Source organism: Phascolarctos cinereus, unplaced genomic scaffold, assembly GCF_003287225.1.
Source record: "Phascolarctos cinereus isolate Bilbo 61053 unplaced genomic scaffold, phaCin_HiC Scaffold_5;HRSCAF=322, whole genome shotgun sequence".
Classification (NCBI taxonomy): Eukaryota; Metazoa; Chordata; class Mammalia; order Diprotodontia; family Phascolarctidae; genus Phascolarctos; species Phascolarctos cinereus.
Window position 1 is genome coordinate 82,949,152 of NW_027555958.1, and position 23,084 is coordinate 82,972,235.

General features: G+C 39.9%; 1 long non-coding RNA gene across 2 annotated transcripts; it reads left to right on the forward strand.

Annotated features, from left to right (window-relative positions):
• The first annotated feature begins 9,146 nt into the window (after positions 1-9,146).
• LOC110196953 (uncharacterized) lies at positions 9,147-19,575 on the forward strand. Of its 2 annotated transcripts, XR_002321363.2 has the most exons (5): positions 9,147-9,635; positions 11,501-11,614; positions 11,879-12,039; positions 14,469-14,684; positions 17,111-19,575. It is a non-coding gene; the product is annotated as an uncharacterized LOC110196953 (long non-coding RNA). The 2 variants fall into 2 exon arrangements; XR_002321362.2 differs by lacking the exon at positions 11,501-11,614 and having other exon boundaries at positions 9,150-9,635.
• The last annotated feature ends 3,509 nt before the right edge of the window (positions 19,576-23,084 follow it).

Sequence of the window (23,084 nt, forward strand, 5' to 3'; positions counted from 1 at the left end):
CGCAGCCACTCATTAGACTGTCCTCATGAGTCACTGTGGCTGAAAATGTTCTTCATGTGCATAGTGCCCAGTAAGCAGCACAGTGCCTAGCAACTATTGGGCTCTTAATAAATTCTTGTTGATTTGACTTAACTGATAGTCATAGGAAGTATACATAGCTTAGCCAATGTCTAAATGACCTTATTCTCCAATATTTTAACAACAGTTGTTGCCAGGCGGCAAATGATCTTCAAAGTACTGCTTTTCCCCCAGACATAGCATACTGCTTTTTAAACTTACCCCCTTCCTTTCCTCTTGATCCACCCTCCACCCACTTCTCTGAGCTGGAGGCAACATAGCCTCCTGAGGTTGAGAAAAGCATCCTATTTGCATTCATTCAGCTTTCACTTTCAGAAAGTTGAAGGAATGAAGCTAATGGCTCAGGGCAATTTTTGAAGTCTCTTCTGGGAGCGAAAAGGCCTTGCAAGCAGAAGTATCACTTAATTTTAATTCCTTCCCCCATCTGTTACACAGAGGAGAAACATATGTCCTTGTATGGGAGTAGGTAAAAAGAAACCAGACCTTTCAAGGACGGATCCTTGTATTTCTCCAATGTTTTCTTCATACTTATCCTACTTCTCCCTGAACAAAAAAGAATTTTGTTTTTCCTGGTTATGAGAGATTTCCAGTGCAAGTCAATAGATCTTTTACAGTCTGCGTAGACCTGAGAGATCTATAAATATTAGATTTGATGATCACTTGCTTTGAATTTAAGAACTCTTATTATGGATCATGGATTGGACAAAGCTGGAAGGCCCCCTACCCTCCACTGAGTCCAAACCCCTTCATTTGACAGATGAGACTGAGGTCCTAGAGAAGTTAAGTGACTTGCCCAAAGTTACACAGGTAGTAAGAAGCAGAGATGGGATTCAAATTCAGTTCTTCAGACTCTGAATTCAGTTCTCCCTCCACTGTACTAAGGCGTCAGATATGTACAGGCAGTGGATGATATAGAACCATGCATATAGCTTTTACTCTAATGTACAGATATGTACAACATGAAATATCTGTGAACTTGTGTATGTGGAGTAGAGGATGAGAACCAAATTGTATGATCCTCTAACAAATTTAAGATGACTTTGTCAGTTTTATATTTTAAGGCTATGTGTCTGAGTTCATCAAAGGACTATTTAATCTACTAATTCACTTAGTGTAGAAATGGAGATAATGTCCCTTGAAACAGGATGGTTCCTCCTCACCTTCATTTCCTATAATCTGACTTACTGCCCATAGTGCTTGAAATAAGGAGAAAAGAAGAATCAGAAAGGTTTAGGTGAAAACTGTCTCTCCCACTCTACATTCCCACTTCACAACTAGTTTGCTCACTACCTACATCCACTTACATCTCTGTCATGGATGCTAATCAACACTAGCACTCCAGGGGCTTTTTGGATGTTCCTTTCCTTCCCTTTCCCGCTCCTCTTCCCCCTCCCCTCCCCTCCCTTTTCCTTTCCTTTTTCTGTGCTTTGACAACTTCATCAGCTCCCATGACATCAATGATCATCTTTATGCAGAGGATTTATACACACACACACACACACACACATGTATCTATACTTACACACATACATATACACTAATTTATACACATACACACACATATGTGTGTGTATATCTATCTGTCTATCTATCTGCCAAATCTCTCTCTTACATTCCAGTATTGTATTACCAATTTCCTCTGGGATACCTCAATCTAAATATCCTTTTGGCACCTCAAACTTAATATCCCCCAAAATGGAACTCATTATATTTTCCCCCAGACACAATCCTCCTCCAAATTCCTGAATTTCCATTGATGAGCTATCTTTTCAGTTGCCATAATTTCATTCTTGGAGTTGAAAACCTGAATCTTCTCTTGCCTTCAGCCCCTGTATTTAGATACACTTGTCAAGTGTTGTCCATCCTACCTCCACAACATCACACCCATACTCTTCTAAATCAATTAACAAGCATTTATTAAGTGCTTACTATATACCAGGGAATGTGCTGGGTGCTAAAGAGACAAAGAAAAAAAAAGAAATAGTCCCTGTCCTCAAAGAGTTTACATTCTATTGGGTGGGGAGGGGGGTGTGGAATGTGGGTATAGATAAGTAGATACAAAATACAGATAAAGTCAATAAACATAATTTCATTGACAGGGAGGTACAAGCTACCGGGTGGAAGGGGTGGCTCAGGGAAATCTTCACATAGGAGGTTGTGCTTAAGATGAACTTATAGGATGCTAGGGATTCTAAAAGGTGAAAGTAAAGGACATGGGGGACAGCAAGTGTAAAGTCACAGAGATGGGAAAGGGAATGTCATGTGAGAAGGGCAGCTAATAAGGCAGTTTGGCTGGACCATAGAGTGTACGATGAGGAGTAATATATAATAAGTCTAGAAAGGTGGCGGAAGTCACATTGTGAAATGCTTTAAATGTCAGACAATGCCAAGCATCCATTTATAATTGATCTTAGGAGCAGTAGGGTGCCTTGAGCAGGGCCATGCTGTAAACAGATCTATGTTTCAGGAATATCACTTTGGCATTTTGTGGTAAGGGGATCAATTGGAAGGAGCCCATGCACATGGTGAGGGGGGCCTGAACTGGTGTGATAGCCATATGAAGGGAGAGAAAAAGGATTTATACCATAGATGTTGTTGAAGTAGAGTTGATAAGACTTAGTAACTGATTGAATATAAGGGATGGTGGAGAGTGAAAAGTAATGGATGATTCTGAGGTTGTGGTGGACCTGTGTGACTAAAATGATGGTGCTGCCCTTGACAAAGATAGGGAGGTTAGAAAGAAAGGTGGGTTTTGTGGAAAAGATGAGTTCTGCATTGGACAAGTTGAGGTTAAGATGCTTACAGGACACCTAGTAGGAAATTTCCAATTTTTGTTGTCATTGACTTGTTTCGGTCATGTCTGACTCTATGCAATCCCACTTGGGGTTTTCTCGGCAAAGATACTAGAGTAGTTTGCCATTTCCTTCTCCAGGTCATTTTACAGATGAAGAAACTGTGACAAACAGGGTTAAGTGACTTGCCCAGGGTCACCCAGCTAGTAAGTATCTTGAGGACAGGTTTGAATTCAGGAAAAAGAGTCTTCCAGTTTCAAAGCCCAGTTCTCTATTCACTGGACCACCTAGCTACCTCTGAAATTTCCCATAGAGAGTTAATTATGAGGGCCACATCTTTAGCCTCAATTCAGGCTCTCATAATTCTTCTTGGGCCCAGGCTCTATGCTGCTGGAATTAGGATCAATTGAGTTCAGTATATGAATCCTTCCTCTGATCTTTATTACCTGTATGACCACAGGCAAGTCACCCGATCTCTTTAAGTCTTAGTTTGTTCTTCTATAAAATGGGGATATTAATACCCATAGCACTTTTCTCCCAGGTTAAGTGAGAGAATATATGTGAAGTACTTATGACCCTTAAAGTACCATACATATGTCAAATCTTATAACTTGCCTGTCCCTCCTACCTTTGGGCTGTTTAAAAAAAATATTCATAAACCTGCTACTGCTTTCATCCAAGTCACCTAAATCAGCTAAGGACCTACTCTCTAATAAAGTCCTGGACCATTTAAAGTTAGAAGTGGTGGTAAATTGTTCAACTAAGGAAACATCTGTTTTAGAGCTAGCACCTATTTTCATCCTTGTAATCCACCTGGATAATGAGAGAGCTCTTCAGAAAAAATACTACACCTGTCAGCAGAAGAAAAAAAATAGTTCAATCCACCCCTCAGCCAAAAGCCTTCTGATGTATGTGTCATTTAATAGTTTAGAATCAACACTGAACCCACATAGAACTATTTTAAGCTTGTACTTTTTTTTTAAAGAACACTGTCTGATCCACAATTAGCCAACCAGTCATTATAACTTGGGAAGTCTTCCTTTTCCACAATACACCTTTATATTTTTTTGTGAAGTTCTGAAACCACAGTCAGCTTCATACCTAATGAGCCTATGGCTCTGACACCTCAGTGCTTTGCCTCATAGATGAAATGGGTTAAACAGTAATACTCCTGATCAGTCACACTACTCTATGAGACTGAACAGTTTTGCATTAGTAAGGGTAACTAAAGAATATATATATATTATAGGATCTAAAGTTGGAAGGAGCCTTAGAGGTCATCTAGTCCAACCTTATGATTTTAGGCATTGGAAGATGAAGTGATTTGTTCAAGGTCACACAGCAAATAAGCATCAGAGACGGGAGGTGAGCTGGGGTCTTCTGATTCCAAGTCCAGTACTCTTTCTACTAATACTCAGCTTATCTTTTGCCTTATTTAGTTAAAGGATCCTCAGGCCTTCTACATAGTAATTATTATATGCCAAGAGAGAAATACTTATAACCCTCATTTATAGAAGGTGGCAACCTCAGGATTTTGAGAGAGATCAGGCACTCCTGGATCTGAGTGCTCATTGCCTAGTAGGAGGTAATCTTGGTAATAACTTGATGACAACTGCCAGGGAATGAGCCCAATCCACTCCTGGCTTTACTGAAAATATGAACCTTTATGGAACAGCTCTTCCCGGAGGTAGAGAGCTGAGGTGACAGGGGAGATGTCTGTTCAGCAGTCCCATTTAAGTATCATCTCCCTAGAAAGTTATAATAGGAGTCCTGAGTCACTGTGTCATGTTTTAAGTAATTATCAAGGTTGCATGTGAGTCATTTTTGTTCTACTTATTTCTTTTGCGATAGAAGAAATAAATAGCTCTATTTACTTTGTTTATTGTGTATCATTCTCTAAGTGACCCCATCAATCCTTCTGGGAGAAGCCCTATGTATAAGCCATACTTAAGCTTTGTTTAAAAGCTTTCCTGTTCCTAAAGGGCTCTAAACATGTGTATACTCTTTGATCCAGTAATACCACTGTTAAGACTGCATCCCAAAGACATCCAAAAAAAGGGGAAAGACCTATTTGTACAAAAAATATGTATAGCAGCTTTTTTTTTTGTGGTGGCTAAGAACTGGAAATCAGAGGGATGCCCATCAATTGGGGAATGGCTAAACAAGCTGTGGTATATGATTGTGATGGAGTATTATTGTGCTATAAGAAATGATAAGCAGGATGATTTCAGAAAAACCTGGAAAGACTTACATGAACTGATGCATAGTGAAGTGAACAGAGCCAGGAGAATATTTTACACAGTAACAGCAATATTGTACAGTGAAGAACTGTCAGTGACTTAGCTATTCTCAGTAATAAAATGATCCAAGACAATTTCACCTCCAGAGAAAGAACTGATATTGACTGAATACAGACTGAAGCATACTATTTTTCACTCTTTCATTTTTTTTCTTTTGTTCGAGTCTTCTTGTACAAAATTATTAATATAGAAATGTTTTACATAATTGCACATGTACAACCTATATCTGATTGCTTACCATCTCATCTTGGCGGGGGGTGGAGGTGGGAAGAGAAGGAAAGGATAGAATTTAGAACTCAAAACTTTAAATAAAAATGTTAAAATAAAAAAAAAAGATTTTTTTCCTAAAGTTTTACTCTGGGCTTGGGGAATAATGAATAAGAGGGTGTGAAAAGACTGATTCCCCTATTTGAGACAAAACTTCCCTAGGATTGAATTCAGTCCATCTAAAGCCTAGTGGTAAAGGGAACACCACGCTATAAGCTCAGAAATTTTATATGAATAACACAAGTAATAGCAATCCCTTAATACTGATTTGCAAGGGATACTTTATCCAAAGTATTTCCATATGCAACTTACAGGTCCACATAGGCTTTTTAATATAAACTATTTTCTGGAGCAATAAAAAAATTGAAGAAGAAAGAAATAGTTTAAAATATCTTTTTGAAATGACACAAAACCAATTTATTATATCTCTTATTAGGCTACTAATGTTTCTTCTTCCCAATATCATGAATTTTTACAGATTACATTTCAGAAACAAGTAACATGCATATCTTTCTCAATACTCTGTTTTTCTTTTCCCTTCTCCTTGTGTTTTTTCCTTTTAATTATTTTCTGGATTTAGCTTAATAATCATTTGAAAGACTTCAGATTTTCAGATCTATTCTAGACCAGAGATTCCCAGCTGCTGTTCCAAAGAACAAGGCAAGCCTGAACAAAGAGATTTTAAAGGTTCATCTTTACCATATGATAGCTGCACAAAAGCAGCAGGTTTGACTAGCTCCTTAGCTAATTAGCTCACTGAACCATCCTCCTTCCTGTTCACATCTGACCTTCTGAATAAGATGTTGGTAGAGAGTGAAACCACATATCACAACCCACAAATAGTGTCATTATTTGAATGAAGGAAATTTTCTTGAACAAAGCTTAGAAATGGTTCATATGTAGGTCCAACCCCAAAAGGATTAACATGGTCCCTTCGAGAATGATACTCAATGAACAAAGTAAATATAGCTATTTATTTCTTCTATCACAAAAGAAATACTTGGAACACAAAAGACTCACATGCATTCTTGACATTTACTTAAAGCATAGCATAGTAACCCAGGACTCTTATTATACTTTATTGAGAGGCTGATATTTCAATGAGGATTCAAATGAACTATGACTAAGCTACATTCTATAGTTTGGCAACTACGTGAAACCACATGAAACAAAGCACACGTGTATACGTGGTTGACTGATTGCTTGGATAAACACTACAATGAGTTGGGCCCAGGATTAACTAGGAGAATGGTGGGCTGGATTGCTTTTGGGAGATTGTACATGATTTTCATTGATTCTAAGGTGCTCACTAACAGAGAAACTCATCTTTTTAACATCAGTATTCTACCAGTGATGTGAATCATGGAACACCACCATCTCTGAAGAATCAAAATTATGGGTGATCCAAAGAAAAATGGAAAGATTCAATGTGGGTATCAGTGGGCTACTTACCATGTATTGCCAACCATCACCTTGTACAGAGTAGGTATAATGAAGGAAATAAATGTTCAATCAGAAAAGGAGGCAGGCTGGTCACATAGAAAGATTGAGGGCAGTTAAGAGTTATATGGACACTCACCTATGTGAAGAAGAAGGCTTCCAGCATATTGGTTACATTCTTTCTGGAAGATTTATTTATAGGAGGTCATGGAATAGTGTATGGCCTTAGAGTCAGAAAGAGATGGATTCAGATCTTGCTTCTGGTATTCTTGCTGTGAAGTCATTTAACTTCTAAATACCCTCAAACAAATCACTAAAAATATAAGTAATAGATGAGTTACTGGTTTGAATTGGTAAAGGGAGTTTTCACACAGGGAGTTCCTATTCTCATGATATTATAGGGCTTTTTCTTTTCTTTTTCTTTTTTTTTTAGGGCAATTGAGGTTAAGTGACTTGCCCAGGGTCACACAGGAAGTAAGTGTCAAGTGTCTGAGGCCATATTTGAACTCAGGTCCTCCTGACTTCAGGGCCCATGCTCTATCCACTGAGCCACCTAACTGCCCCTGAACAAGGCTTTTTTCTAAACCTTTAATAAGTAGAGATCTGTCCGTTCTTGTTAAAATAAATACCAGTTGCTTCTTACTACTTCTAGGCTTAAACACAAGCTCCTAATTTTGTCATTTAAAGCCCTTGACAATGTACCTTTGTTGGTTCATATACATCACTCTCCTTCATGTGTTCTATAGTCCAGCTAAACTGGCCTTCTTGTTCCTTGCACATGACACTCCATTTCCCACTTTCATGCCTTTTTTTGCAGACTATCTCTCGTGCCTGGAATATTTTCCTTCCTACCTGCCTCTGAGAATCTTGAGTTTCCTTCCAAGCTCAGCTTGAAAGCAATGAGGACTTTTAAAAAAAAATGAATATTTTTTCCCTAATTACATATAAAAACAATTTTAACATTCATTTTTAAAAAATGTTGACTTCCAAATTATTTTTTTCCCTCCTCACCACTCTCATTGAGAAAGCAAGCATTTTGATATAGGTTATGTGCAATCATGCAAAACATATTTCCATGTTAGTCGTGTTGTGAAAGAAAACAGACAAGAAAAATAAAGAAAAAGTATGCTTCCATCTGTATTCAGGTTCCACTAGTTTGTTCTCTGGAGATGGATAGCATTTTTCATCATAAGTCCTTCATAATTGTCTTGAATTATTGTATTACTGATATTAGATAAATCATTCACAGTTGATCGTATAATGTTACTGTGTACAATGTTCTCCTGATTCTGTTCATTTCACTTCACAGCAGTTGATATAAGTCTTCCCAGGTTTTTCTGAAACCATCCTGTTCATCCTTTCTTTTTTTTTTTTTCTTTGTTTTTTTTTAGTGAGGCAATTGGGGTTCAGTGACTTGCTCAGAGTCACAGAGCTAGTGACTGTTACATGTCTGAGGCCAAATTTGAACTTAGATCCTCCTGACTTCAGGACCAGTCCTCTATCCACTGCACCCTAACTGCCCCTGTTCATCATTTCTTATAGCACCATAGTATTTCATCACAATTATATAGAAACATTAGTTCAGCCATTCCCCAATTAATGGACACCCCCTCAATTTCCAATTCTTTGTGACCACTAAAAAAGTTGCCATAAATATTTTTGTACATATGGGTCCTTTTCCTTTTTGTTTTTTAAATCTTTTTGGGATACAGATCTAGTAGTGGTATTTCTTAGTTAAAGGGTATGTATGGTTTTATAGCCCTTTGGGCATGGTTCCAAATTGTTATGAGAACTTTCTTGATCTCTCTCCTTAGTTGCTAACTCCTCCCTCATAAAAATTACCTCGTATTTATTTTGAATATATTCCATGTTGCGCCTCTTGACAAGATATATTTCTTATAAGAGGAAACTTTTCATTTTTTCAAAGTACGTCTGGCATCTGGGAGAGTGACTGGCATGTAGAAGCTTGATAAATACTTGTTGCTTGATGTATCACAAGTAGATCATAGTTAGATCACGATGTGCTCTAAAAGGCAAACAAAGGAGTTTATATTTGGTCAGAGAGATAACAGGGGGCCACTGTTGAGCAGGGGAGTGGTATTGTTTGACTTGTGCCTTAGGAATATTATTTTGGAAGCTGTGTGGAGAATAAATCGGACAGGGGAGAGGCTGGAGACAGACCAATTAAAAGTCTATTGCAAAGGTCCAGGCACAAGGTGAGGAGGACCTAAAATAAGGTGGTGGCTATGTGAGTGGAGGAAAGAAAGAGATGCTAGAGATGTTGGAGAGGTAGAAATGGCAAGATCTGGCAACTGATTGGATAAGTAGTGTGAGGGAGACTGAGGAATCAAGGATCACGCTGACATTGTGAACCTTTGTGATTGTAAAGATGATGGCTCTTTGATAGCAATAAGGAAATTAGCAAGACAGTTTAGCCTTGGGGAAAAGATAAATTCTGTTTTTTGGATGTGTCAGATGTGAAATGTCTAGAGTACATTCAGATGGAAATATTCAATGGGCAGTTCGTCGGAGGATTGTAGCTCAGGAAATATATTAGGACCGGAAGTCATCTGTATTTTTGTTGTCATTCAGTCCTTTTTCAGTAGTGTCTGACTCTTCATGACCCCATCTGGACTTTTCTTGGCAAAGAAAGGACGTAGACAGCCACTGAATGAGACAGAAGAAATGTCTAGAGAAGTGGGAATATAATCTGTAAAGTACCTCTTAGGAGCCAAAGGAGGAATTAATATCCAGAAAGGTATGGTCAAATTCTGCACAACGTACAAGGAATGCTCTAGCTCAAGGTTGATGGATTTGGGAATTAAGAGGGCATTGGTACCACCTTTTCTGCTGATTATTGCTTTTTAGTAAACTTTGAAATATGGTATTGATGTTGTTCATAAGAAACAATCTTGAAACATTAACTTTCACACAGAATTGAATATAGGGTTTAAGGGGTAGGTAGGCTGGATAAAGCACCAGCCCTGGAGTCAGGAGGACCTGAGTTACAATCCAGCCTCAGACATTTACTAGCTGTGTGACCCTGGGCAAGTCATTTAGCCTTGACTGACTCCACCCCCCCCAAAAAAAGAAAAAGAAAAAAATTGGGGTTTAGGCAGAAACTATTGTGTCTCAAGTGAATTTTTTTAAAAAGCAGGGGTAGCAATCATGATCTCTAATAAGACAAAAAGCAGTTAAAAAAAAAGCAGTTAGTTAAAAGAAATTAACAGGAAAACTGCATTATGCATTATTTCACATGGTAAAATAGTGTCAATAGCTAATAATGCACCAAATGGCATAATATATAAGCTATTAAAGGAAAAGTTAATTGAATTAGAGAGTGATATTGGTATTCCAATACAAAAATAATAGCTAGGGATCTGCATGTGCCCCTTTCAGATCTAGACAAATAAAAATAAGAAAGAAGTTAAGAATTTGAGTAGTATTTTAGAAAAGCTAACTATGATAAAGGTTCTAGTAATTACTAAATGACACTAGAAAGGAATTCATACCTTTTCTCAGCTATGCATGGCATCTTTACAAAAATTGACCGTATGCTAGGGTATAAAACCTCAAGGAGGTTTCCAGTGGGTAAATGTATTGATCTACTTGTTTTTGTTGTTCAGTAGTTTCAGTTGTGGCTGACCCTTCCTGACCTCATTTGGGGTTTTCTTGGCAAAGATACTGGAGTGGTTTGCCATTTTCTTTTCCAGCTCATTTTACAGATGAGGAAACTGAGGCAAACAGAATTAAGTGATTTGCCCAGGGCCATACAGCTAGTATTTAAGGCTGGATTTGAACTCAAATCTTCTGATTCCATGCCTAGGGGCTGCCCTAAGCCCCACCTAGCTTTTCCATATAGATGTTTACATAGCTCAATTGATTTAATTTCTGTGGCAATGTTGTTCTCCTAGTCTATTTGATTATTCCTACTATACTCTGCCCTGGTCAGAATACATTTGAAGTATTGTGTTCACTACTAAGTGTCATGATTTAAGAATGACATTACACTTAGCACAATGCCTGGCACATAGCTGATGCTTAATAAATATTTAATGAGGGACTGATAAACTGGAGAGTGTCCAGAGGCGGAGCAACCAAGATAATGAATGGTCTTGAATCCATACCCCATTATGAGAATTGGTTGAAGGAGCTAGGGATGTTATTCCTGGAGAAGGGAAGATGAAGCAGAGAAGCAGGGATACAATAACAATAGTCAAATATTTGAAAGGCTGTCAAGTGGAAGAAAGATTAGACTTATTCTTTTTGTTCCCAGAGGGAAGAACCGGGGTAAAAAGGCAAAAGCTGCAGGGGGAGATTTAGTCCTGAAGTAAGAAAAAGTTTCCTAACAATTAAAGCCATTCCAAAATGTGACGAATCGCCTTGGGGGATAGTGGTATAGCCTGCCCATCTACTAGACTCTGGAGCTCAGACTTCTCGGAGCACTTATCTGGAATGCTGTGGTTGGGATTCTTTTTCAGTTTGTGCTCGACAAGATGGCTTCTGTGGTGGCTTCCAATTGCAGAATGTATGATTCTGTGATTATAACTACAATTGCAGAATGTATGATTCTGTGATTATAACCATGTTTTTTCTTTTGTTGCTGTTGTTCAATCATTTCAGTCATGTCCAGCTCTTCATGACCCTGTTTGGGGTTTTCTTGGCAAAGATACTGGAGTGGTTTGCCATTTTCTTCTCCAGTTCATTTTACAGATGAGGAAACTGAGGCAAATGGGGGTAAGTGACTTGCCCATGGTCACACAGCTACGAAGTGTCTGAGGCCAGATTTGAATTCGGGTCTTCCTAACTCTAGCCACTGGGCCACCTGGCTGCCCCCTCTTTTTTCTTTTGCAATTGACAAATCACAGGCTCCTGCCTCTTTTATATGCTTCAAATGTATATGAATCTCAACTGTACATGAATGCTGAGAATATTTCTGTAATGTTACAATGTAAACTCCCAGAGAACAGGTATTATTTCATTTCTGTCTTTGTATCCCAGTGCCTCTCACAGTACTTACATGGAGAAGGTGTTTAATAAATGCTTGTCGATTGGCTGATTGATGTAACATACTGGTTGCCACAGTTTCCACCAAAATCTAAAGGAAAAGAACAACAGCAGCTGCTACCAACATGAAAATCATATTGGAAAGATCTTCACAGGTATAATTTCTTGAAGATGAAAAGCTTGGTTCAAATGGTCATTTTCCCCATAATGTGGGTGCCTGGCATAATCTTTCTTTTTTCAGCAACTATTTGTTAAAAGCCATAAACAGTTGATTGCAAGTAGACTGCCAAGGGAAAATAAGACTAATTTAACTAAAATAAAGGCACATTGTAAACACCATTTACTGCAATTAGGCCTCTGTAATTCAGCATCCATACTGATCATAATGTTCCAGTAAGGAGTGCCTCAGGTCACTCCATAGGTTTCTTCTCAACTTTGAAGGCAGGCCTTTGCAACTCAGTCTTTTAACTCTGTGTGTGTGTGTGTGTGTGTGTGTGTGTGTGTGTGTGTGGTGTGTGTGCGCGCACGCGCTGTTCTTCCTGGTACTTGCATCTTGGGAAACTATTGGCATGTTTTTTCCTGATCTTCGGAGAGATTATCTCTAGAACAGAAGCTAAAACCTTTGGCTTGAGAATTAGCCCAGCTAGTGTTCTGCTGGATATCGAGCCATGGAAAGGAGCAGCTTATAATGATACAAACAAAAGATGGGGGCAGTTAGGTGGCACAGTGGATAGAGCACCCGCCCTGGAGTCAGGAGGACCTGAGTTCAAATCATGTCTCAGACCAGACACTGGACATTTACTAGCTGTGTGACCCTGGGCAAGTCACTTAACCCCAATTGCCTCCCAAAAAAACAAAACAAAAAGAAAAAACAAAAAACATTAGATTAACAAACAAAAGATGACAATAAGACACTGACTAAAGGACAAAGATAGATCTAGGACATGTCTTACATACAAAAGTGTCAGGCACAGAGATGGAGTATGTGCAGCAGAGGGAAGTGACCCTTTGAAGAGTGAACATTTCCTGTGTTGGTTGGTCCAGGGGTTTGGTGGTACTATCCAAATGACTTTGAGGGAGATGGTGGAGGCTGAGTGGAGGTGTGTCATTCATCATTTTTAGTGTGCCTTGGTGATGTCATGTAGTGACAGGAACACTAGACTTGGAGTCCAAAGACTTGAGTTCAGGAGTATGCTGGAACTAGCTTGAACTCACTTGATAGAGTTGATTGTTAAATTTCAGTGTGAACATTTGTACCTCAAAAATAGGCAAATGCCACAGATTAGGGCTTGATTTATTTTTCTGTTGATTCTCTAGATTTAAAAAAGTGATGGAGAAAAAGTTATTAATGCAGATAGACTTAAAATTATGCTGTGTGTACAAGCTTTCTCCCTCTGCCCTGCCCAGTGAGCTTATTGTTAAACATTTACCAACAAACCTGGGTCTGTGTTCAAGAGTGAGCTCTGGTTGTTACAACCATGTGACCTTGAAGCAATTAGGTGGTATTATATAGATCCGTGACCTGGGGATCAGGAAGGTCTGAGCTTGAATCCCACCTCATCCATTTGCTTTGTGACCCTGGGCAAATCATTTAATTTCTCTCAGTCTGTTTCCTCATCTATACAATGAGGACAGTGTCAGTATCTACCTCACAGGGTGCTGTGAACAGCAAATGAGAGAGCGTTTGTAAAATACTTTGCAAACCTTAAAGTGCCATATAAATGTTAACTGTTATTATTGCTAATATTATCTTCAGTAAATCGCTTCACCCCTCTCGCCCTTAGCTTCTCCTCTTTTAATAGTGGCATTACCTCCTAGCCACAGTATCATTGTGAGATTCAAATGCAAAAATACATGCGAAGCATTTTCCAAATCTTAAAGTATCCTGCAAATGTCACTGTAGCAGGGATTGCTCCCTATAGATCATCCATGGAAATGGGATCAAAGGTGTCTATCCACGGAGCAAGCTCTGACTGTCTTTGGTAATTCCTGGGGACAGTATAGGTCAACACTGAAAGGTCTTAGTACTTAGATGATGGAGAAGTCTCTGACTGGACACTAATAAGGAAAAGCTACTAACTCAGTGGGCAGTTAGGTCATGCAATGGAGAGAGCACTGGGCCTGGAGTCAGGAAGACATGAGTTCAAATCCAGCCTCAGCTACTTCCTAGCTATGTGACCTTGGGCAAGTCACTTAACCTTGTTTGACTCAGTTTTCTCATCTGTAAAATGAGCTAGAAGGAAATAGCAAACCAGGCCAGTATCTCTGCCAAGAAAACCCCAAATGGGGTCACGAAGGGTCAGACATGACTGAAAACACTGAACAACAACTGACTCAGGGGACCTTAGAAAGGGAATAACTGGGAGCTGTTTCTCTCCTCATCTTCCATGTATATCAAGAATCTCCTAAATTTGTGTTAGATAGGACAAAGGAGGAGAAGGAGACGCGTGTCTTTCCTCAATGCCAACAGCATGGCTATCACAAACACCTGGAATATAATATATATATACTGTCTAGGCAAGCCTAGGTCTTTGAGCTTATGTCTTTGACTGCTTCTTCTGTTCTGTTTCTTTCCTGAGCAAAGATGACTGAACAGCAATTCTGAGATGGCCACAGCTAGGCTTGAAGGCAACTTTATGACCATGAGAGGTTACAGTTCCCTCAGTCTGAATGGCAGCAGGAAGAACGTCCCGCAACTCCTGAAGAAATATCAACCGGCAGTAAGATGTACCCAGCTTCTGCCCTGGCTTGTTAGAAGATGTGGATCTGGAAAGAATTGCTTAGACAGTACAGAATCAAGGTGAAACATGAAATGCTTATTCAGCGTTCCCATTAATTGCTTCATGTTCTGATGTTTGAGACTCTACCTCCCAGGAAAGTATAAGAGTAGTTGTGTTACTTTCATTGTTTATTTTTATTTTTTGCAATATGTCCTTGTGAGTTTTTGTGGTTGGCATTTCTTTTGAGTAGAGGAAAGAAATAGCTGTTCTCCATACCTAAGTTACATTGTACATTGAGTATCTTTCTGTTTTCTACTTTGGGGAGAGACTTCGCCCAAGCCAAAGCTAAACTTAAAGTAATTTTTCCCTGGGGATATAGGGTGAGGATGTAAAAGCCAGAGACTTGAGGGAAGAATTTACCAACTCTCTTGAGGAGCTGGGTTCTCTTAGGTCTGAATTCCATCCACCCATGCATACAGGAGTCCAGAACTGAGAGGATTCCTTTAATGAAGAGGATGAAGACGGGCACTCCAGTATCCCTAGGCTAAGCAGTATATTGTGTTGTTATATCAGTAATTATTACTTTTCAAAGAGCTTTATTCATAACAACTCTGTGAGTCAGGGAGTGTAAGTAGGATTTTACAGATGAATAAATTAGTTTTAAAAAAATATTAAGTGACTAGCTCAAAGTCACATAATTAGTAAATGACAGAACACAGACTCTAACGTAGGCCTTTCTATCTTCGTTTAGTGACTGTGTGAATGTGGGCAAGTTGCTTTTTGGGGCCTTATTTTTCTTCACCTGTAAGATGGAGGTAAAGACTGCTCAAGTCTTTTTCAGCCTTATATCTATGATTCTGTGAATACTTTTGATTTCTTAGATAGTAGTTACCTTCTTAACAAAGCAGAAGGAGCTAGTGAATCATTTTCATGTATTATTACACTTCATAGGACACCTTGTTTCAGAAATAATGTATATTCTGAAAAGTATCACTTGTGCATATGTATTTTCTACTCAACTGTGAGAGCAGTTAATTATATCCCTTCGCTTCTTGCTAATTTTTTTCATTAAACATAATATTCTTTCTGTGTCCCTATCCCACTTTGCTTATATGATATATAATGAGTTCTAGAATAAACCAGGTAATTTTGCCATCTAAAAGGTATAAGCTGTTTCAGTTGAGCTAGACTGATTTAATTTAGTTAATATGAACTTTACTCTAAGTAGATTGGCTGTTGGGAACATAAATAATACACATACACATACCCACCCATGCATATGTAACACTAGTAGTGTAGCTGTGGAGGGAGGAGTTGCTTGGCAAGTATTCAATCATTTATTTTCCCTCCTTTTTTTTGAAAAGTGGCCGAGCAGAATCCTTCCCAGTCCTGGCCAGTCTCCTCCCTGGGGGGTGGTTTAGGGTGTGATATTTAGTTCCTTACTTCCCTTTCCTTTCTATTCCTGTACTCTCTGAAGATTTAATTAGCTACTCCCTTTCACAACAATCAGATAACTTTTAGCACCGGGGCCTCAGTCTCATATAATCTCTTTCTCTGCTATTTTGTAGGAGTTTATGTAAGACAGAAAGTTGTCAATATAATTATACTAAGTCAGTGTCCTCAGTTTAAAAAAAAATCCTAATATTTGGACAGAGGTTTAATTCTCTGCTCAAATTTAAATTTTGTGTATTTCCAACTAACCTCTTGCTTCCTCCATTCCCCCTCTCTCACACAATCTAAGCCTTTATGAAAGACCTAGAGTTTCTTTATGTGTGAAGCAAAATCAGAATGCAGAAAGCATTCAGATAAAAGAAATAAGAATATTAACAGTATCTGTTATGGTACAATAGTACTTGTTGAGACAAACACTGGGAGAGGAAGTTGGGGAAAGAGGAGACCTTTTGGAATTTCCCTCCATTCTTGAAGAAGTGCTCACAAATTGGTAGCTTCAGATAAAGTTTTGTGTGGTGTTAGCAGGGCCCCGATAGTCCATCCTGATTTCTTTCTTCTTTATTATAGCTCAGCTCTCCTTTCTACCTCACTCTTTATCCATTACCCCTGGGCCACCGTTTCCTTTCATCTCAGCTTGTTAAATTATGGGCAGGGCTGAGAGTGCCATCTCCCTCACTTTCACTGCTGTTCATCTCATGAAATCCCAGCTATATTCTCAAAGACTGTGTGTATTTTTTTTAAACTCCTAGGCAAGTATAGCTTCTGGCTCAAAGATTTAAAAAATCCAAGTGGTTCCCAAGACTGAGCAGGAATAAGGACCCGGGAGGGAAGAGACAGGTGTCTTCCATCTGTGTTGATGGAAGGAGTTCCCATTATAATGAACACATATAACATTGATAAGTCTTAGGGAGTTGCCCAAAGATCAAACAGGTGAAGTGAGTCACACAACACAGCTTGTCATTGTCACAAGTGATATATGTATCCAGGCCTTCCTGACTCTAGCACTCTCTCCACTGGGATACACTAGCTAGCTAGTTTGTTTTTTTTTAAACAGAGGAGACTTGAGGCGGAGCCAAGATGGCGGAATACCAAGAAGAAGTACGGTTGAGCTCTGTCCCACAGCTCCTCCACAGAGGAAAATCCAAGGAAAAAAAAAACACAGCAAGTCATGTTTCCAGCCCAAGTGAGCATGGCATGACAGACAGAGAAGGCTTTGGATATTGGGAACAGAGGTTAGCCAAGAACAGCCACAAGAGCGTTCTAGTACTGGGACTCAAAGAGGTCTGAAACTCTCAACCACTTCAAGAAGGTCCCAGATCCAGAAGAGAAGGGACTGACCTTGCGTAGGATGCAGAGACAGGTGCCAACTAGCAGCCAACTAGGTAGCTGCTCACTACCCACTTCTAAATCACAAACCTTGAATAGACTATGGAGGGGACCTAAATGTAAGAGCATTGCAGAGTAAGGAATATGTGTGGACCCTAAGCTGTATACTGAGCAAGCAACAGTTGTCTAGCTCTAACCTGGGAATGATGAAGGGCCTTAGTCCCAGTCTGCAGCCTAGTCCAACACCAAGGGAATAACCAAGGTAGGAATCCCAGATCAAAGGGTAACCTATAGTTCTGTCACTGTGAACAAGCAAGCTATCCAGCTAACAGTGGTTTAGTCCAGAAGCAATCTACTGGAACTCTAACCAAGAGCAAGACCACAGGGGTGTTACTTAGACCCAAACCCAGGTCCAGGACTTTCATAGTTCAGACCAAGAGCACATTGATCATACTTTGCTCTGGACTGGACCATTCCAGGAACACTGAAAGCTTGCAGGTTCCCATATTGAGCTGTTGCTGAGATCCTGGAATGACATAACACTCAACACCCCAAGAAAGCAGCAATAGGAAGAACCCAAGAGGATACAAGCTTGGCCCAGACATTCTCTCCAGAAGCCCATAGAGCCTTTCCCTAACATAAAGTCCAAAGTCAGAAAGAAGTTGGAAGAATGAACAACAAAAAAGAATCCCGTGATAAAGAGCAATTATATTGTCAGAGACACTCAAAGCACAAACTCAGAAGAAAATGACTCCAAAGCCTCAAAGAAAAATAGAGGTTGGTCACAAGGGGAAAAAAATCACTTTAAGCTTAGCTTTGCTTGGGTGAAGTGTCTCCCCAAAGTAGAAAACAGAAAGATATATAAGAAGCAGAAAGGAGGAAACCACACTCAAGACTTTACTAAACTATAGGAGCACTATTTTAAAGGGAAAGAAAATTTGGAACATAATAGTTCAAAAGGCGAAAGAAAAAGACTTATAACCAAGAATAGCATCCTGGAAAATTAAGTATAATCCTACAAGGGGAAATGAGAAAGTATAACATTCTTTGCAAAACTTAAAGTTCTGTGTAAATTCTAATTGTTATTATTATTTAATGGATATTTCGTAGAATAGATGACTTGGAAGTATTTTGATGAAAAGGCTTAAGCTGAACTGAATTATTGAAATTTAGACACAGGAGAAAAGAGAAACCTAAAAGGAGGTAAATGCAATCAATTGATCAAGCACTTATATTTCAATAGGAGCAAAAGAGATCTTTCAGAATTCTGCTATCTTCCAGGGATATGGAGGGAATAATGAAAGACAAGACTGGAGGCAATTAATCAATAAATGAGCAGAGAAAACGATGCATTAAGGAGTTTTCCTGTAATGGTGCTGCAATATTTGGACAAGCCCCTAAACATTTTTAAAGGAAAATAGTCCTTTTGGCCACTGGATGAAAGGCAGATGACACCACCAGGAATGTCTTGTTACTGGTTAAGAAAATGAAGTCATACTTCTTGTACAGAAAGAGCAGTTTTTCCAGTAATGAGCTCAGTTCATCAGGAGGCCAGCCAAGTGGTGGAGGGCTACGGGCACAGGTGCAACTTGGTGAGGCAGCCCTTACACCTGTACCAGAAGGTAGGAAGGAGGGAGGAGAGTGAGACCAAATAGTGGGTTACACTCCTCCAGTCCATCCATCTATTCACCATGTCACCAGAGAGAAAGGATCAGTAGTAGACAAGGTATCTTAGGAGGAAATAGCTCCAAGGAATATATGACACCTTATGCCAGAGAAAAGTGCTGCTTAAAAACCCAAGAAATGTTTTCTGGTAACCAGGAGCAGCGAATTTACCATTTGGCCTAATGTGTTGTAGAGGGCCGGCTTTGGGGAGCTGGAGGGCTTAGGCCAGCCCGGGTCTTACCTGTAGTTTGTATTAAGCCTCACGCTGTGAAAGTCAGGATGTTGGCTCACACCCCCCCCTTCCCCCCCCCCCCGCCCATTCCATCTCTTGAGAACAGGATGCAGGAAGGGAGGAAACGGATGGGGTACAGGACAGGATGCAGGAAAGAAAGTATCAGACAAGGTACAAGGAAGTAAGGAAATCACTTAATTAGATTTGTACTTTTCATGAAGAGTAATGTTACTATTGCTTGTTCCAGTACTATATAAGCCTGAGCCCTCAGATCAATAAACAGAGTTTGTTCTTCACTGCTCTCACCTGGCCCAATTCTTTCTCTCTTCACACTCTGCCGGCATCAGACCACAGCCAGGACGCAGGCAGTCCCGGCAATGTGTTAGCTATATAACAGCCTCACTAGCGCCATAAGCCCAACCCCTCTGGGTTGTATGCATTTGTGTAAGAGGGCACCCCAAGTTGGTTGCTGAGTCATTTCAGTAGTGTCTGACTCTTTGTAACTCCATTTTGGGTTTTCTTGGCAAAGATACTAGAGTGGTTTGCCATTTCCTTCTCTAGGTTATTTTACAAATGAGGAAACTGAGACACACAGGGTTAAGTGACTTGCCCAGGGTCACATAACTAATAAGTGTCTGAGGCTGGATTTGAACTCTGACCCCAGGTTTAGGGGAGATTTTTTTGGTGCCAACTATTCTTACTACCTGTTTGGTAAATATCCTTTCTAAAAGCTAATTAAGAGGGCAGCTAGGGAGAGTCGTGGATAGAGCTCCAGCCTTGGAGTCAGGAAGACCTGAGTTCAAATCTGGCCTCAAACACTTGATTCTTACTAGCTATGTGACCCCCAGGCAAGTTACTTTTAACCCTGACCGCCTCACTAAAAAACAAAATAAAAAAAAAGTTTTAAAGAAAAGCGAGTTAAGTCTGACTGGTCAACAACGGGATATCATTGGAGGCTCATGAGCTATAGTACTGGAAATCTCGCCCTCGGAGTTATCCTGCAAACCCTGACAGTAGTAGCATTCATCTTCTGGGGGACCTGGACCTCTAATGTGAATGAGAGTCAGGGAAATAGCCTAGAGAAAGGTGCTACAATAGCATGAAAAAGATATTTAGCAAAGTTGTATACTGGCTCAGAATAGGTAAAGCCCCACCTTGTCTTTTATATAAAAGCATAAGTATTATATTAGAAGATTGTGTTTATTCTTACAGCAACCATCAAATCTAAGAGGCACTGATTCCTTATGGGCTTCAAACTCTAGTCCTGTGGACTAGTTAAGTCTTTGAGACATCTCTGCCTTTAAGGGAAAAATTAGCCCAGCTCATGTGGCAAGACTTTAAGCTTCTGGGAAACTGCATCAATGGTTAGAGCCCTAGTGCCTGGACCAAAGAAGTCTCCAGGACAGCCTCCTTGCTTTTTAGGGGAAAACAACTACACATGTTCCTTCTCTACACTTATTGAAAAGATGCTTCTCCTCAGGCACAATAAGATCCGTGACAAGGGCCTCTGAAACGCCAGTGTATGTAACTAGCCGGCTCTGTATCATTTCAGCTGCAAAAAGACAAATGAATCCAGTGTAGTGAATGGAACGCTGGATTTGGACTTAGGAAAACCTTATTTCTAATCCTGCCTCAAATTCTTACTAGCCGAATGACCCTGGGCAAGGCACTTAGCAGAGAAACAAAGACAAACTGCCATATTACCTTTCTGGAAGAACAAGTCAAGAGAGCTTTGGTGCCTTGGGAGTTTTTCTCAAGCCATTTTATTGCAAATCACTGTAGCCAGGAAGCAGAGCTTATAGGCCTACAACTACATCATGGTGCGCTATTGTTTCCAGTAGTTCAAAGATACTCTTCAACTAAAATAAGAAATCATCATCTTGGCTGGAGCAACCTCTTTGTTTATATCATCCATTCTGAGCTCCTTCTAGGTTATCTGTTGTTGTTTCTCATTTGTGAATTTCGATGAGAAGTCCGGAGAGGATATGTTACCTGCTGACTTGAGAGAATAGCAGGTATCAGAAACAGGAAAGGTAGGCCATCAAATATGGCCAAGGAAATACCTCCCCTTAAAAATGAATGATGAACATAGCGCTTTCAGGTTTGCAAAGCACTTTACAAGCACCATCTCATTTGATCGTCGCCGCCTCTCTGCAAGGTAGGTGCTATTGTTATCCCCATTTTACAAAGGAAGAAACTGAGGCTAGAGAGGTTAAATGGCCTGCCTGTGGTCGCACAGCCAGTAAGTAAGCGTCTGACTCTTTCTGGTCTTTCTGACTCTAACCCGGCACTCCATCCTCTATGCTACCTAGCTGTCTCAAACAACAAATCCTGTAACGCTCGTGCTATTTTGACTTTTAAAGTTTATTAAAATTGTGGTAAAGTGAAAAGAGTGCTGAATTTGGATTTAGAGGACCTGGGTTCAAATCTTATCTTTGTCAGTTATTAAATATGTGACCTTAGAGAAGTCTTTGACCTACAGGTTCTTCATTTGTAAAATCAGAAGGCTGGACCACATGAATTCTTTGGTTCTTTCGGCTCTAAATATTTGAGACCGCTAAAAATCTATACAGTTAAACCTGTTTCATGGCTAAAAAAGGAAAGGATTTTATTTTGGCTGGTCTGGCCTTTTCTTAGCATCACAGTGCTGGAAAGAAGGAAATTTAGAGAAGGAGGAAATAGAAGAAGGAAGGGGTAAAGCTTGCAGGTCAAAGGCCTAGGAGGTAGACGAGATTAGCTCACAGTCTTCTCTCCTCTTGTTCAGTCATTTCAGTCATGTCTGACTCTTTGTGAACCCATTTGGCAAAGATACTGGAGTGGTTTGCAACTTCCTCCTCCAGCTCATTTTACAAATGAGGAAACTGAGGCAAACAGGGTTAAGTGATTTGTCCAGGGTCACACAGCTAGTGTCTGAGATCTGATCTGAACTCTTCTTCCTGACTCTAGGCCTAATCCTTTATCCACTGTGCCACCTAGCAACTTATGAAGCTAGCTGCCTCTACCACCAAAAAACAAAACAAAACAAAACAAAAAAACCTAGATGATACGATGGAAAGAATGCTGCATTTCCAGTCAGAGTACCTGGGTTTGAATTCTGGCTCTGCCATGAACCACCAATGTGACTGAATTAATCATCTAATCTACCTGGGCTTCAGCTTCCTCATCTGTTCAATGAGGGAGTTGGACTAGATGACCCCTAATGTCCTTTGCATATATCACGGTAGAATCCTAAAACTTCTTAGAATCCCAGTGCTTGTGAACCCCTCCAGGCTTGGAGATTATGACTCGGAGATCACCCAGCCTTCAAGGGAGAGGGAGCAGCGTGAAAAGCATGGATGGTGTTGACATAGTGAGGAGAAGTTCTGATGAGCTTGCTGTGGTCACGAGAGAGAGAGATTTGGGATGGAGTGGTATATGCTGGAGGGGCTGGAAAAGTGGAGCTCTACTAATCTGAAATGAAAACAGTTCCAGGGCACCTGCGGTGAGATTTATGGCAGTGTTGCATCATTTGGAAACTGTTTCTGTAGTCAGTTTGAAGAGTTACATGATACTGCTACGTTTGGATTGACTCTATTTAATTGAAGGCTGATAGCCTGGGGTAGGGCGGGCCGAGGTTTCACTCAAAGGCAGAATATTATTAAGCACCTTACAACCAGGAAAACACCCACTTTTGAAATCACTGATGCCACTAAGAAATAGTTTATATGTAAGTCAGTGAAATGGGGAACTGGCCCATGGAACAGAGTTTCTAATTTGTCTCTTGCCAACAGCATGATTAATGAACTTGTAAAACAACCTATCAGCC